This window comes from Denticeps clupeoides, chromosome 15, assembly GCF_900700375.1.
Source record: "Denticeps clupeoides chromosome 15, fDenClu1.1, whole genome shotgun sequence".
NCBI classification, from domain to species: Eukaryota; Metazoa; Chordata; class Actinopteri; order Clupeiformes; family Denticipitidae; genus Denticeps; species Denticeps clupeoides.
The window spans coordinates 2,284,268-2,299,282 of NC_041721.1; the positions used below are offsets into that span (position 1 = coordinate 2,284,268).

The 15,015-nt window shown below is 47.7% G+C and overlaps 2 long non-coding RNA genes across 2 annotated transcripts; one reads left to right on the top strand and one right to left on the bottom strand.

Moving 5' to 3' along the window:
* Positions 1 to 295: 295 nt before the first annotated feature.
* Positions 296 to 1,828, bottom strand: LOC114765303 (uncharacterized). The gene is made up of 3 exons (XR_003742594.1): positions 1,729 to 1,828; positions 1,241 to 1,351; positions 296 to 656 (listed from the first exon to the last, which is right to left on the bottom strand). It is a non-coding gene; the product is annotated as an uncharacterized LOC114765303 (long non-coding RNA).
* Positions 1,829 to 8,320: 6,492 nt separating this feature from the next.
* On the top strand, positions 8,321 to 14,812 carry LOC114765370 (uncharacterized). The gene is made up of 2 exons (XR_003742606.1): positions 8,321 to 9,188; positions 12,860 to 14,812. It is a non-coding gene; the product is annotated as an uncharacterized LOC114765370 (long non-coding RNA).
* Positions 14,813 to 15,015: the final 203 nt, after the last annotated feature.

Sequence of the window (15,015 nt, forward strand, 5' to 3'; positions counted from 1 at the left end):
TTATAACATTAATATTATTAATCACTTTAGTTTTATTATTAATATTAGATACCTGTATAAGCTGCATCTCTAATATAATATACTAATAATAATCATACATGACTAGAATATTATTCTGATGGTTTTCTTTTGAAAGCCACTGTGAGAAGATTTTACCACATTAGAGATTTACTGATGAATATGTATGGATGAGAATATTTTCTATATTCTGATTTACAGATCAGTGTTATTGTTGTAATAAAGCGACAGTCCAGACACGCTGAAATGGACTAAAATTATATTTTATTGTGTCAGTAAGAACATCATGATAAAGATAAATTTGCAGGGTCTGGGGCAGAGTGGACGCTACTCAGGACAGTCGGCCGTCCCCAGTGCTGCAGTGACCGGTGACTCTGAGCTGTGGGACGCCTGACAGGTGACCTCTTTGGCGCTGGACCACTCCTTAGCGGTCAGAGTCAGGGAGCTGCTCCAGCTGTACAGACCGTCCTTCTCCATCACGCCCGGACTGGACGCCCCAGTCCTGCTGCTCCCGTCCACCGTCCAGCTCAGGGTCCAGTCTGACGGGAAGCCCCTATTGGCCAGACAGAGCAGCGAGTGCTGAGTGGACAGCTCGTCTCTGGTGGGGGACAGGATGGTCACTGTGGGACGTGTTCTTACTGAAACAGGAGTCAGAGTTAGAGAGGAGTAGCGGTGGAGGGACGATTCCACTGGGACCAGTTCAACTGTACTGCTGCTGTACTGGTCATTCTCCAGCGTCCAGACATCATCATCATCATCACATGCAATTTATCTTCATCTTTACACTTCTATTCAGCTGGGAGATCCGTTTAAATCAAAAGTGTCTTTCTGTTTCTACACCATCTTCATTATTAGTAGAATTTCAACAGCAACATGAGGATCTGCAAACCTCACCAAACAAGGAAAGATGTGAGAAGCTCAGCCGTGGACCGAACCCTCCTGTTTCACCCTGTTTTCTACTCTTATTATTATATGATTTTATACTCCATACAAACTCATTTACTTACTGATGCAGCATTATTCTAACACGCTTTCATGTTTCTATCTAATCAATAATTTCAGATACTTGGATGATGGTCAGAAGTTTCATTTAATTATAATCAATAGTTTGTTGTAGAAAATAATGAACATTTTCTATACAGCATAAAGTTGAAAATGTTACTGGAAATTAAATTTTTTATCTGAACAGATAGACAAACACACACAGAAGTGAAAAACTTACTTCCAAATTCAACGCTGGTGCCGCCACCAAAAGTGTACCACAGTGGTACAGTTCCTACTTCTGGTCGTACAAAAACCTGCCCTGCAGCCTGCAGCTTTTATAAAGACGCATCTGCAGTAGAAACACAGAATTATATTTATACACCAGATACTAGAGCATCTCAGAATATGACCTATTAAAATATGATTAAAAAGCTAATTTGTTTCTGTAATGTAGCTCAAAACTTATTTTTATTAGTAATTAAATATTCTAATTAAGTTTTTGTACTAGTACTAGTTTACTAGTAGACTAGACTAGAGACTAAAATACTAACCTGTTCACATAAACACACTAACAAGAGTCTAATTATATCTGGACCAGACACATTTACATTTACAGAAATAAGATCAAATATGAAACTAATCATACTGCCTCTAAATAAAATTAATTAGCTATAAATAATAAAATGATTGGTGTTTTGTGCAGATATTTGTGTATTTGATCCACACCCTGTATCTTCTGAGCTCTTCTTCTCAGTGGTTCCTGCAGGTTCTTTATGATGAGGTTTTTGTACAGAGCCCTATCACTGTGTGAGCGGCCAGCTGCTACTCTGCTGACAGTAATAAACTCCAGCATCTTCACCCTGGACTCCACTTATGGTCAACGTGAAATCTGAACCAGATCCAGCACCACTGAATCGATCTGGTATCCCATCATGACGAGTTGTTGCATATCTAATCAGGAGTTTAGGAGCTTCTCCAGGTTTCTGCAGGTACCAGTGAAGGCTAGTGCTGACACTCGTGCTGGTTTTACAGTTGATCTTGACTGTATCTCCAGGCTGAACCACATGGACAGCAGAAGTCTGAGTCAGGATGATGTCTCCTGTACATCCTGACATAAAGAGAACATTTTCATCAGGAACACAGTTGAACTCTGAGCTGTAAAAACTTCTTCACTTCAATAAAGTCACCAGAGAAAAATCCATCACCGGTGTCCGCATCACTGTGCAGACTGAGAACCTATCGTGGATGTAGAAGACCAGCGTCCAGATGAAGATGTTGACCAGAGTCATGGTTCCTCGGTCATAAAGTGTGAAAGGTCTCCAGATCTGCTCCATAAGTACCTGCAGCCCCCTGAGTCCTGCCATGTAAAGCGCTGCTCTATGTAAATCCTCTTCCTGAGTGACACCATCTGTCACACCAGCACTTCCTCCACCTCCCTCTGCTCCACTGGGGTGTGGTTCTGCTGTTCCACCACTTCATCCTGGTTTCACACAGAAGTTAGAAGAAAAGAGCTCAGATCTGCGCCTGTTTTTATTTGAGGGTGTTGGAGTGAAACGTCTGGTCAGGAGATCATCTAAACCAGTGGAGTTTGGGCCTCTACTGTACACTCATCATCTTCTCAGCAGATCAAGATGAACCGATCTTCTCTTTCTGTCATGTTCACACACCAACTGCTGTCCTTCTTTATTCTGCTGTACATTTATTCAATTGAAAACTGCAAGTAAGATGAAGATGATATAAAAGTATGAATTTATTGTCGTACGGGGGCATGTTAGAAGAATTTGACTCTTCTCTTTAGAAGGTGTTATTTTAGTCTTTAGTCTCCCTTTAGTCTCCAACCATGTATGGAGTTGTTTTATTTCTGTTCTGCCTGCATTCCTATGTTTTTTCCGTGACTCACCTGTTCGGGGTCACAATTCTGTGTATAAATAAAGACTACTAGCTTGGCTTAGGCAGAAATCGGTTAGCACTTCGGTGGACCCTTTCTCCTCAGCTGAGCAAAGAATGGCACATGGTTCTCCTGTCTACTTCTTGCTCTGGCGCTGCACGGTGACTGCTTTCACCCAACATTTAATGGTCCTTCGAGCCGGATTCTGAAACTGGTCTTCATCGCCATGGGAAGCCAACGCTGAAATCTGCCGGCAGTCTCAACCTTAGGTGAGATTCAAAAGACCTGGACCGCGACGTTCGGGGTCAGGCCAGCGGTTAAAACCGGTCCACGGCGGTGAGGACCAGTTGACGGATCAACGAATCAAAGAAGGGCAGAGCGTGGATTGGAGGACCAGGGTGCCAGGTAGATTTCGCATAGACGTGTGTGAAAGTCAGAACGATCTGAGTGGGACAACAAGACAATATTTATACGGCCCTAGAGGACCGGTCTGTTGTCCGCGTTTTTTGTTTTACCCAAGGTGGCATACGGACCAGTGTGACTCGATGCTGGGTTTCATCCCTTAAATAACAACACTGTAACATCACCGATATTGTGCATGTTTGTTGGCTTCTGATTATCACAAATACTGGAGACTGTCACTAAGGGCGAATAACAGGAAGCATGGGGATGACTCAGAGTAAACTCGATCTCACGGGAGATGCCAGAGTTATGGACCAATATAGTCCAGGTTCCACGGTGTATGTAAACAGGTGGAAGAATAAATACAGTTTCTCGAGGAAACTGATTACTACAGATGTAGTAGAATTGTTGTTGTATTAAGTTTGGAAAAGTTGAAGCAGAAAAAGCAAAAGAAAAAGGAGAAAATATGAAGACAAGAACTAGAGGCTGAGAAATGGCTGGAGCAGTGTAAAGCGACAGATGAAGGTGAAAAGAGAAGGGAAAAAAAGAAAGGTTTTGGCAAATATTGTTGGTTTTGATGAAGAGACACAGGGAGGAATTAGAGTGCAGAGAGAAGGTCAGAGAGGTCAGGCGCAGGCCCTCAGACAAGAAGTACAGAGACGGGGAAGAGAACCAGAGAGAGGGGGAGGAAGGAGAGAAGGTCAGGGGGATTCCAGTGTGCGTCCCAAAATACCCATAAGAGGGGATAGGTCACCCCCATGTAAAAGTGATCGATTGAAAGAGAAGAAAAAACGTGAAATATACCCACAAGATCAGCTAAAAGACATTGAACATAGCTTTCATTCCAAACATGATGTGGTATACAAAGAGTCAGATAGTCAAAGTGATGACAAACTTCCAATAAGCTATATATATTTCCTATGGTAGAAGTGGCCAACCCGCGGGCGGGAAATGGACAACCTGCTACCATTAAAGTTTTTAGAAATGCATCGAGTGGTTGCTTTGATGCTTAAATCTCAATATTATAGAGTAAGGGAAGTGTCACTGGCCAAGTTCTGGGACGCATTCGCAGGTATGCTTGGAGTGGATGGAGTAGTCGTCGTACTGGGAGAGGAGGACCGGAGGCGCTTGGCCGGTGATAAGGTGGCCGGAGGTGAGCTGGAACAGGAGTGTGGCCGTGGAAGCGCTGCACCGCGGCGGGGAGGGATCTCTGGCTCCGTGGGGGGTAATTGGGAAGATCGTATTAGCAAAAGGGGGCAGGCAAACTCAAGGTCAATGGCGGGTGAAGGTCGTGGTCACACTGGATATCAATCAGTCGGGCGTGGGAAAATAAGGCTGGCATCTATGGGAATAAATTAGTCAAAGAGCGGGCAGTGTCTCCTCAGTGTCATCTAGCTTTTATACTTGGTGCTGCCCGCTCTCACTTCCGTTTCCGGGTTGCCGTCTCCCCGGCTTGTCTGGCACTCTCTGGTGGGCTGGAGGTGTATTGGCTGTGACAGAGCCCCACCTTCTAGGCCCGGCACCTGACGGGCCCGGCCTATCAGGGTGTCGGTCGTGGAAGTCTAGGAGCAGGGCAGGATCCAGGATATCCCGCCGGGGAACCCAAGACCGGTCCGCCGACCCATATCCTTCCCAGTCCACCAGGTATTCCAGGCCGCGGCCCCGCCGACGTACATCCAGAAGGCGACGGACCGCGTAGGCCAGAGAGCCGTCAACCTGACGTGGAGATGGTGGTAGAGACGGGGGGGGGTTGCAGAGGCGACAAGTGAGCTTTACGGAGGTGGGAAACGTGGAACACCGGGCTGACGCGCAGAGTGCGTGGGATGGCCAACTGGTATGCCACTGGGTTGACACGTCGGGTCACCCGGAACGGACCAATGAAGCGGGGTCCTAGCTTTCTGGGGCTGGATGACATGGGCAGGCCTCGAGTGGAGACCCAAACCCTGTCACCGCGGTGGTACACGAGGCCTGGTCGCCGATGTTGGTCTGCCTGTCGTTTCATACGCTCAGCAGTTCGGTTGAGGACCCGGTGAACTTGGGACCAGATTTTATGGAGTTGACTGTTGGAGTCGGCTGTTGACTGCCAACACCGGTCCCTCGACCATGGGTGTGGGGAACCACGTGGGTCTGAGGCCAGTGACCACCTCGAAGGGGGAACGTTCTGTGGCCGAGGAGCAGTGTTGGTTCTGCACGAGCTCCGCCAAGAGGAGGTGTTGGGACCAGGAGGTGGGTCGGGCTGAGCAGTAACAGTGGAGGTATATCTCCATCTCCTGGTTGACCCTCTCAGTCTGGCCATTGGATTGGGGGTGGTACCCCGACGACAGACTGACCGACACCCCCAGTTGTCCCCAGAAGTGACGCCAGAACCTGGCGATGAACTGGGGGCCCCGGTCCGAGAGGAGGTCCATCGGTGGTCCGAACTGCCGCACCACTTCCTGGATGACTACGTCGGCGGTTTGGGCAGCTGTAGGGAGTCCCGGCAGGGCGATGAACCGGGCCATCTTGGAAAACCGGTCGACCAGCACCATAATGGTGGTCATACCCCTGGATCTTGGCAGTCCCGTGACAAAATCCAGTGAGACATGGGACCATGGGCGATGGGGGCGAGGCAGGGGAAGTAAGAGGCCTTGTGGTCTCTGCATGTCCGCTTTGTGAGATGCGCAGGTAGGGCAGGCTGCGACATATGCCTGTACATCCGTGACTAGGCCCGGCCACCAAAACGTCCGGCAAATATTGACGAGGGTGCGCTGACGTCCCGGGTGCCCGGCCAGTGGGGTATCATGCGTGGACGGAGAGGGGGGTGAGACGTACGTGAGGTTGGGAGGCAGGGTTCGAGGTGGGGGGTGGTGTGCATGATCGGCAATTACGTCTTGCATGAGGGTCCAGTGCACAGGGGCAAGTAGAAAGGGCTGTGAGAGGATGGGAGAGGATGGATTGTCCTCCGTCTCCGGGACGTATCGGCGGGACAGGGCATCCGCCTTCGCATTTTTTGTGCCAGGGATATAGGACACAGTGAACTCGAACCGCGTGAAAAACAGAGCCCATCGTGCTGGGAGCCGTGGTGAAGAGATGTTTTAACTTGGTGAATGCCTGCTGAGCCAGGGGGTTCCACCGGAGTGTGGTGGGTTTGTCCTTGAGGAGGGAAGTCATGGGTTGGGCTACTTTGCTGAAATTGCGGATGAATCGGCGGTAGAAGTTGGCGAATCCCAGGAATTGTTGGAGGTGTCGGATGGTGGTGGGCACTGGCCAATCAGCGACTGCTGTGGTCTTGACCGGGTCCATGGCGATTCCTTGGGGACTGATGTGGAAGCCCAGGAAGGAAATTTCGGTGGCATGGAAAGTGCTCTTTTCCAACTTGATGAACAGACGGTTCTGTAGGAGACGCTGGAGGACTTTTCTGACATGGGAGACGTGGGTCGAGAGGTTGGGTGAGTAAATGAGGATGTCGTCTAGATAGACAAACACAAACCGGTCTAACATGTCCCTGAGGACGTCATTGACAAGCGCCTGGAATGCGGCTGGGCTGTTGGATAGGCCAAAGGGCATGACCAGATATTCATAGTGTCCTGATGGTGTGATGAAGCCAGTCTTCCACTCGTCCCCCTCCCGTATCCGAACGAGGTGGAATGCATTCCGGAGGTCCAGTTTGGTGAAGATGGTGGCTTCTGACAGTAGTTCGAATGCGGTATTCAGGAGTGGGAGTGGGTACTGGTTTTTCTTGGTTACCGCGTTCAGTTTCCTATAATCGATGCATGGTCGCAGTCCCCCGTCCTTCTTCCCCACAAAAAAGAATGGGGCGGCGGCTGGAGAGGTGGAAGGACGGATTATGCCACTAGCCAGGGATGCTGTAATGTACTCGTCCATCGCCTTTCGCTCCGGAAGCGAGAGCGAGTACAGCCGGCCTCGTGGTGGTAAGGCGCCGGGGAGCAGATCGATCGGCAGGTCATAAGGCCTATGGGGGGGCAGCTCCGCCGCCTTGTCCTTATCAAAGACTGTGGCAAGGTCATGGTAACAGTCGGGGACCCCCAGAGATGCGGAGGTGGCGTCATGTGGAGATCGGGACGTGGCCTCTGCCGGCTTCTCGGTCAACTCGTCTTCAATGGGCGTGGTTTCGGTCGGTGGGCGTGGTTTGGTCATGGTTGCACCTGGAAGCGGGGTTAACATGGGGTTGGGTTGAATAGGGGCAGATTGCGGTCTGTGGGCATAGTGGTTGCCGTTGTGGACTGGGGTTTTGGGCCTAGGCAGTGAGCATGGCATGGGTTGAGGGGCGTGGCCAAGTCTCACCGTTGCTATGTGTGTGGACCTAGAGCAGTTTGGAGGCGTGGCCTGACTGAGTTGGTGGTGGGTGCATTGCCGTCCCCACTGTTTGATGGTGCCCCTGGGCCAGTCAATATGGGGCTCATGGGTGGTCAGCCACGGGTAACCTAACACTATGGGGTCATGGGTTGTTGTGGTTAGGTAGAATATAATTCTTTCCACATGGTTGGGCTCAAGGCAGACGAGAAGGGGTTTGGTTTGGTAAAGTACTTGCCCTGAGTCCACCGGGCTGCCATCCAGTCCCATAACCGCGCGTGGTGGATCACACCGGGAGACTGGGAGCTTGAGTCGGGTGGCCAGGTCAATGTCGATTAAGTTCATGGCCGAGCCGGAGTCCACCAGTGCTTGCCCCTGATGTTGGCCGGGTCTGGGTTTCTTCCAGCAGATGATGATAGGAAGTGAGCAGCGGTTGGTGGCTCTGGGAAGTGCCTTGGTGCTCCCCCGGGGGCTCTGAACCTGGGGCAAGTGGAGGGGGTTTCCCGATGGCCGTGGTTTGATTCGGCGGTTTGGACAGGCAGCACTGAGGTGGTTTGGGCCTCCGCAGTAGTAGCAGAGTTTCTGCTCCTCTCTTCGTTTTCGTTCCTGGGGAGGGAGCGGGGGTCAGGCTCGGCTCATTTGCATGGGTTCTTCAGATGCGTGGTGGGGCGGAGCCCTAGGGGCGTCATGCTGGCGTGCGGCGGGGGTACAGTGGAAAGGGGCGTGGCTACGTCGTTCTTGGCTGCGCTTGGCGAGACGTCGGTCGATGGACATGGCCAGCGCGATAATGCTGTCCAGCGTGGTTCCCCAATCGCGATTCACCATCTCGTCTTTCACCGCCTCCCGGAGGCCGTGGTAGAACGCGGCGGGGAGCGCGGCGTCAGTCCACTCACTGTCGTTCGCCAGGATTCGAAATTCAATTGCGTAATCGCTCACGCTCCGATTTCCCTGACATAACGACATGAGCTGCAGAGACGCCGCGCGTCGCCCGGTCTCACCCTGAAACACGATCTGGAGGCGGTCCAGGAAGGCGGGGACAGACAGACAGATCGGGTCGCGCTGCTCCACCAGCGGTGTTACCCACTCCAGCGCGCGTCCGGTCAGCCGCGTAATTATATACGCGACCGCCGTTTCTTCGTCAGGGAGGTGGGCGGCTTGGAGGCGGAGAAGCAGCGGCACTGCGTGATAAATCCGCGACAGCTTCTGGAATCCCCGTCATAAAGCGGTGGCAGGGCCAATCCAGCCAGGGTGGACATACGCGAATCCAAAGTGGGAACTGCAGGACCGGGACAGCTGGACTGGGACTGCAACGAGTGGACGTGGGCCGAAAGATCAGCGAGAGAGGAGCTGATCTGGATTAGTGCGCGCTGCTGCTGGAGCTGCGTGTCTTGGTGATCCTGGATTGAAACGTGCTGCTGCTGCAGGAACACGGTCACCTGAGCCAGCGTGGTTGCCATGTCTGCTGCGTCAGGAGATGGCCCGCTCTTACTGTCACTGGCCGAGTTCGGGGACGCATTCGCAGGCATGCTTGGAGTGGATGGAGTAGTCGTCGTACTGGGAGAGGAGGACCGGAGGCACTTGGCTGGTGATAAGGCGGCCGGAGGTGAGCTGGAACGGGAGTGTGGCCGTGGAAGCGCCGCAGCGCGGCGGGGAGGGCTCCGTGGGGGGTAATTGGGAAGATCGTATTAGCAAAAGGGGGCAGGCAAACTCAAGGTCAATGGCGGGCGAAGGTCGTGGTCACACTGGATATCAATCAGTCGGGCGTGGGAAAATAAGGCTGGCGTCTATGGGAATAAATTCGTCAAAGAGCGGGCAGTGTCTCCTCAGTGTCATCTAGCTTTTATACTTGGTGCCGCTCTCACTTCCGTTTCCGGGTTGCCGTCTCCCCGGCTTGTCTGGCACTCTCTGGTGGGCTGGAGGTGTATTGGCCGTGACAGGGAGATTATACAGGGGCAAGAGCCAATGGGGACCCTATCCCATTTGATCATGCTGATTTGGAGGCTCAGTTGAACCAACTATAATACAAGCCCTCTAATAAAAGGCTGTTCATCAAATCAGCCACAGGACATGTGTCTTGCCAATTTGAATCTGACCCATTAGATATAGTGGACATGCAGACGGGAAAAAGCACCTCTGGGTCAATAATAGTTGACTTAAGCTGTCCAATAAATTTACTTGGACGAGACGTTATGCGTAATTTGAATATCTGCATACTACCTACAGAGGAGGGAATGAGAGTTGAAATTTTAACAGAAGTAGAACAAAATGTCTCATTCTCTCCCACCTCACTGTATTACTACTGGGTATTAGAAATGAGTTCTGGTTCTGTGGGTGGGGAAGTCCTAAAGATAATAAAACAGAAACTTCCTCATCCTGAAGAAACAATGAGCCCAGATGATTTACATTGTGCCATGTGGTACAAGCCCACTCGGGGCCCAGACTCTGATTATGACAAAAAATTTTAACAACCAATTGTCTAAACAACAGACTATCACCTTACAGCATCTATACATCACACCGTGCGGAAATGCTGTAGTTTCAGTTAGTCTAACAGGTGCACAGGAAAGGTTGTTCATAGGGGACACCCCCCACATGTCGGTATGCAGGAAAGACATGCCATGGAAGCTATTTGGATCGCTGACTCGACAAGTTATATCCCAAAGATATAAAACACACACACCTCAAGGCTGGGAGAGAGCCCCGGAGGGGACTTTCCGATACCACCTGGGGTGGACAGTACGAGTCGTGCCAAAAACAAAATTAGATATGTGATTAAACACAGTAGCGCTTACTACAGTACCAGAAGATCTAGTAGATAATCCATCACAATTATGGTTCACGGGATCTACAGACGTAGGCCTGATAAAATCTGCTCTGCCAGTCAAGTGCAAGGTCAAGTCTAAAACTTGACCTCAAATTCGACAGTAACCTTTGAAAAAGGAGGCCCAAATAGGAATAGCCCCAGTAATACGGAACATGTTACAAGCAGGTATAATTAAAAGAGTAAATTATACATGATTAACACCTATTTTTCCTGTACAGAAAGCAGCTACAGGAAAGTGGCGAACGGTGCAAGATTTAAGAGCAATTAATGACATAATAGAACCAGAACCAGTTGAAGTGGCCGATCGCTACACAATTTTGAATAGACTAACAAACAAAAACATCTGGTTCATAGTAATAGATCTCAGTAATGCCTTCTTTTTTGTACCATTACACAAAGATTCACAATATTTATTTGGGTTCAAATTTGACGGGGTAAATTACACATATTCTAGATTACCACAAGGGTTCAAAAACAGGACTACTATTTACTCAAGAATGTTGAAACATTCATTGTTGTCCCTACCAAGTCCCGAACAAGGTCAAATTATTTGTTATGTAGATGACATAATGATAACAGCACCTACAAAACTCCTCTGTATACAAAATACAAGAAAAGTACTGGAACACCTTCATAAGGAAGGTCATAAGGTTTCACTAGACAAATTACAATATGTGCAACAGACAGTAATATATTTGGGACATGAAATTAGTCAGCATGGCCGTAGGTTAACCCCTCGGAGACTACAAGCTTGCGCTGATGCACCAAAACCAGTAACCAAACAACAAATGATGACTTTTCTAGGATTATGTAACTACTGCTCTCTGTTTGTCGCTGATTTCGCCTACTTAACAAAAGATTTATTAGCATTAATATATGGAAAGGATATGGCTTTAGGAGACGTAATCGAATGGACAACTGAAGCAACCCAAGCATTTGAAAAAATGAAAAAGTCAATGCAAACAATGGAAGTATTAGCATATCCAAATAATTAAAAGACATTCCATTTGTACGTAGCTCTTAAGGAACATTTTATGACAACTGTATTAACTCAAAAAATAGGAGGATGAGATCAAATTTTAGCATATTATTCCAAAAAATTAGATGCAGTAGCACAAGGGTTACCAACATGCGTCCAGATCTGTGAAGCAGCAAAGTTAGCATTAGAAGACGCATCCACTATTATCCTAGCTCATCCAACAAAGATACACACATCACATGACATCCCGTACATTTTGCTACAAACACATTTACCATTCATGACACAAGCATGGCTCATTATGTTAGTACAGGAGTTGGACCAATATAGGTCACATCCTCACACATCTCATTCGAGAAACACACTACTACAAATCCCGCACAACCCCTCCCAACACCAACGCAAGGTACTCCACATAGTTGTAAAATACAAATACAATGGTAAACAAAAGCTGTAACGAATCTAACAGATACATCTGACATCACAACAGGAAATAACTTTTGCTGACAAGGCAGCTAAAGCAGCTGCAATGCAATGCATTCTACAATGCGATACTGAAATTGCACCCACACATCACACCATAGACACAGACATTCTCAAAATGAATCAACTAGCTGCACCGCACAAAAAAATACAACAATGGATTAAAAAAAAAAAAAGGGAGCTACACAAATTGATAATATATATTACATGAATGACAAACCCATCCTACCTAAATCATTGCACAAAACAGCAGCCCATGTCTCAACAGGATGGATGGTTACATTAATAAACAAACACTATTACACTATAAATTTCGAAATTTCAGCAAAACTTTTTGTATACAGTTGCATGATATGTATGAAGCACAATGCACAAGGCGCATATAGACAACCACGAGGAAGCTTTCCAAAAGCCACACACCCATTTCATACAATACACATGGATTTTATCGATATTCCAACAACGAGCAGAGCTAAATACGCTTTAGTAATAATTGATTTATTTTCCAAATGACCAGAAATATACCCATGTAAAAGAAATGATGCAGAAACAGTTGCCAAATGTTTATTACAACATTACTTCCCTACATATGGCATACCTAAGCTAATTAGATCAGATAATGGATCACATTTTGTAAACAAAATAATACAGTTATGCAGTCAAGTGTTAGGATTTGAATTAAAAACACATTGCGCATACCATCCACAAAGTACCGGTTTAGTGGAAAGAACTAATGGAACTATTAAGGAACGACTACTAAAAACACGAACGGATACTAACTTACCCATAGAAGATTGTATAAGTTTAGTGAAATTTTGGATGAGAATTACAAAAACCACAGAAGGATTAACACCACGAGCGTTTTTCATGCCTAATTTGAATGATGTGCTCAAGCGCAGTGAACGTGAGCACACCTTATTACATTGGATGTCCAGGACACTACAAAATAAGGAAGTTCAAGAGAGCAATAATCTGCCAGATTCTGTAGTTCCTCCACACAGGTTGAAGCCAGGAGATTGGGTGCTGGTGAAGGGGATACAGAGGAAGGCGTGGGATCAACCACGCTGGGACGGACCATACCAGATCCTGCTGACCACGCCAACTGCTGTGAAGGTAGCGGAAAGAGCCACCTGGATCCACATCAGTCACTGCAAGCCCGTAGAGCTCCCAGTGCCTGAGTAGGGGTGGAAGTCGGCCGGTATCAAAACCGTTGGCTGCAGAAGAAATCGACAGATCCCCTCTCCCAGCTATAGGGTATACGGTATATACACAGTCTCGTGGGAATGGCAAGTGTGGTGTGGTGGTGTTTTCTCGCTCTCTTCCTAGCTCAAGCTCAGCAAGAAACGGATGGGGCTCTGGCAGTTCGATACAATCCCCACGCCAGAGACCCCTGTAATGGAGGATCGGCAGACGATCAGAGTACTTCAGCCCAAGAGACAAGGTTGGGGGAAAGGTACTCTGTTTCTGTTACAACGGAACAGTGGATGCACTCCTGATGATCCCAAGGAGTTCCTTGGTCGACAATCGGGGAATGTGGCCCGGAGCATCAACCAACTGGAATGGATACACCTGGTACTTAGAAGCTCGCACCTATAACGGCGGGGGCGATTATTGGTCATGGACAATCACAGGAACTGACAGGTCATTCACAGACAAACCTGATTCCAATGGTTGGGACACTGACGGAGCGTGGGCTGTGTTCTACAATTTTTCTGTCACTGATACTTTAGTCACTTTTCGCAGGGACACTACCAAAGTGTCCCTTAAGCCTAATTGGGGTCAAAATTGTACAATAATACTGATATGTGCTTGGGCAAAAGGGGCAGACCCTTGTTGGACAATAGCCATGTGCAAGACCAGAAACCAGACTACCTTAACCTTGGTACCTGGTGACAGTGGAGCCCAAGCCAAGTGGCTGATCCCTAGTCCGGTGGATCGCCAAGCAAAAACCGTTAAAATAATAACCGGAAAACCAACAACAGATGATTGGTTCTTGGTGTCAACAGGGGTTTCTGGGCACATAAATAATAATTGGTTATTGATGGTCGAGCAAGCAGGACAGGCTCTGAGAACTGACTGCATGATCTGTTTGGGACCAAGACCAATATTACAGATTGTCCCAGCACCAATGGAGTCTGGGTGTGTCATAGATTTAATGAATGAAACGGTACCTACTGAAAACTGCTCGATGTTAGATGACATTTATTACAAATACCGCGCCAGGTGGTAGTTTATCACTGGCCATAGATGGACTACGATCATTAAATAATAAAATGAAAGAACACTCTGGAGTTGATACGTCCATGTGGGACTCGTGGATGAGTGTGTTTGGACGATATAAAAATTTGGTAGCAACAACACTCTCCCACATGGTGTTTACATCCATTTTGATATTGTGTGGATGTTGCTGTATTCCATGTATCAGGGCGTTGATTGTTCGATTAATTAACCAAGCTGTCAGTCCGTTGGAAGAACAATTATTGATAACCCAGATGCAAACTTTATTGGACAATGAATCTGATCATGAAGACAATGTTTAACTGGACATGACACTTGCACATTGATACTTAACATTTATGAAGAGGTTACTGAAACTGATGACAGGTGGTAATTCTCTGATGCAAACTGTTTATGTACTCAAATGTGCATTTTTTGTATATTTTGTATATATGTAACGAAGTTACAACAGGAGGGAAATGTTAGAAGAATTTGACTCTTCTCTGTAGAAGGTGTTATTTTAGTCTTTAGTCTCCCTTTAGTCTCCAACCATGTATGGAGTTGTTTTATTTCTGTTCTGCCTGCATTCCTATGTTTTTTCCGTGACTCACCTGTTCGGGGTCACAATTCTGTGTATAAATAAAGACTGCTAGCTTGGCTTAGGCAGAAATCGGTCAGCACTTCGGTGAGGCCTTATTTCTCATCGGCCGAGTAAAGAATGGCACATGGTTCCCCTGTCTACTTTTTGCTCTGGCGCTGCACGGTGACTGCTTTCACCCAACATTATTACAGATCAGGGGTTTGATGTACTGTGCCTGACCGAAACTTGGTTAAAACAAAACGAATTTGTAGCATTAAACGAGTCGAGTCCTCCTGGATACAGCTGTGTACACCAACCTCGCTTAACTGGAAGAGGAGGTGGCGTCG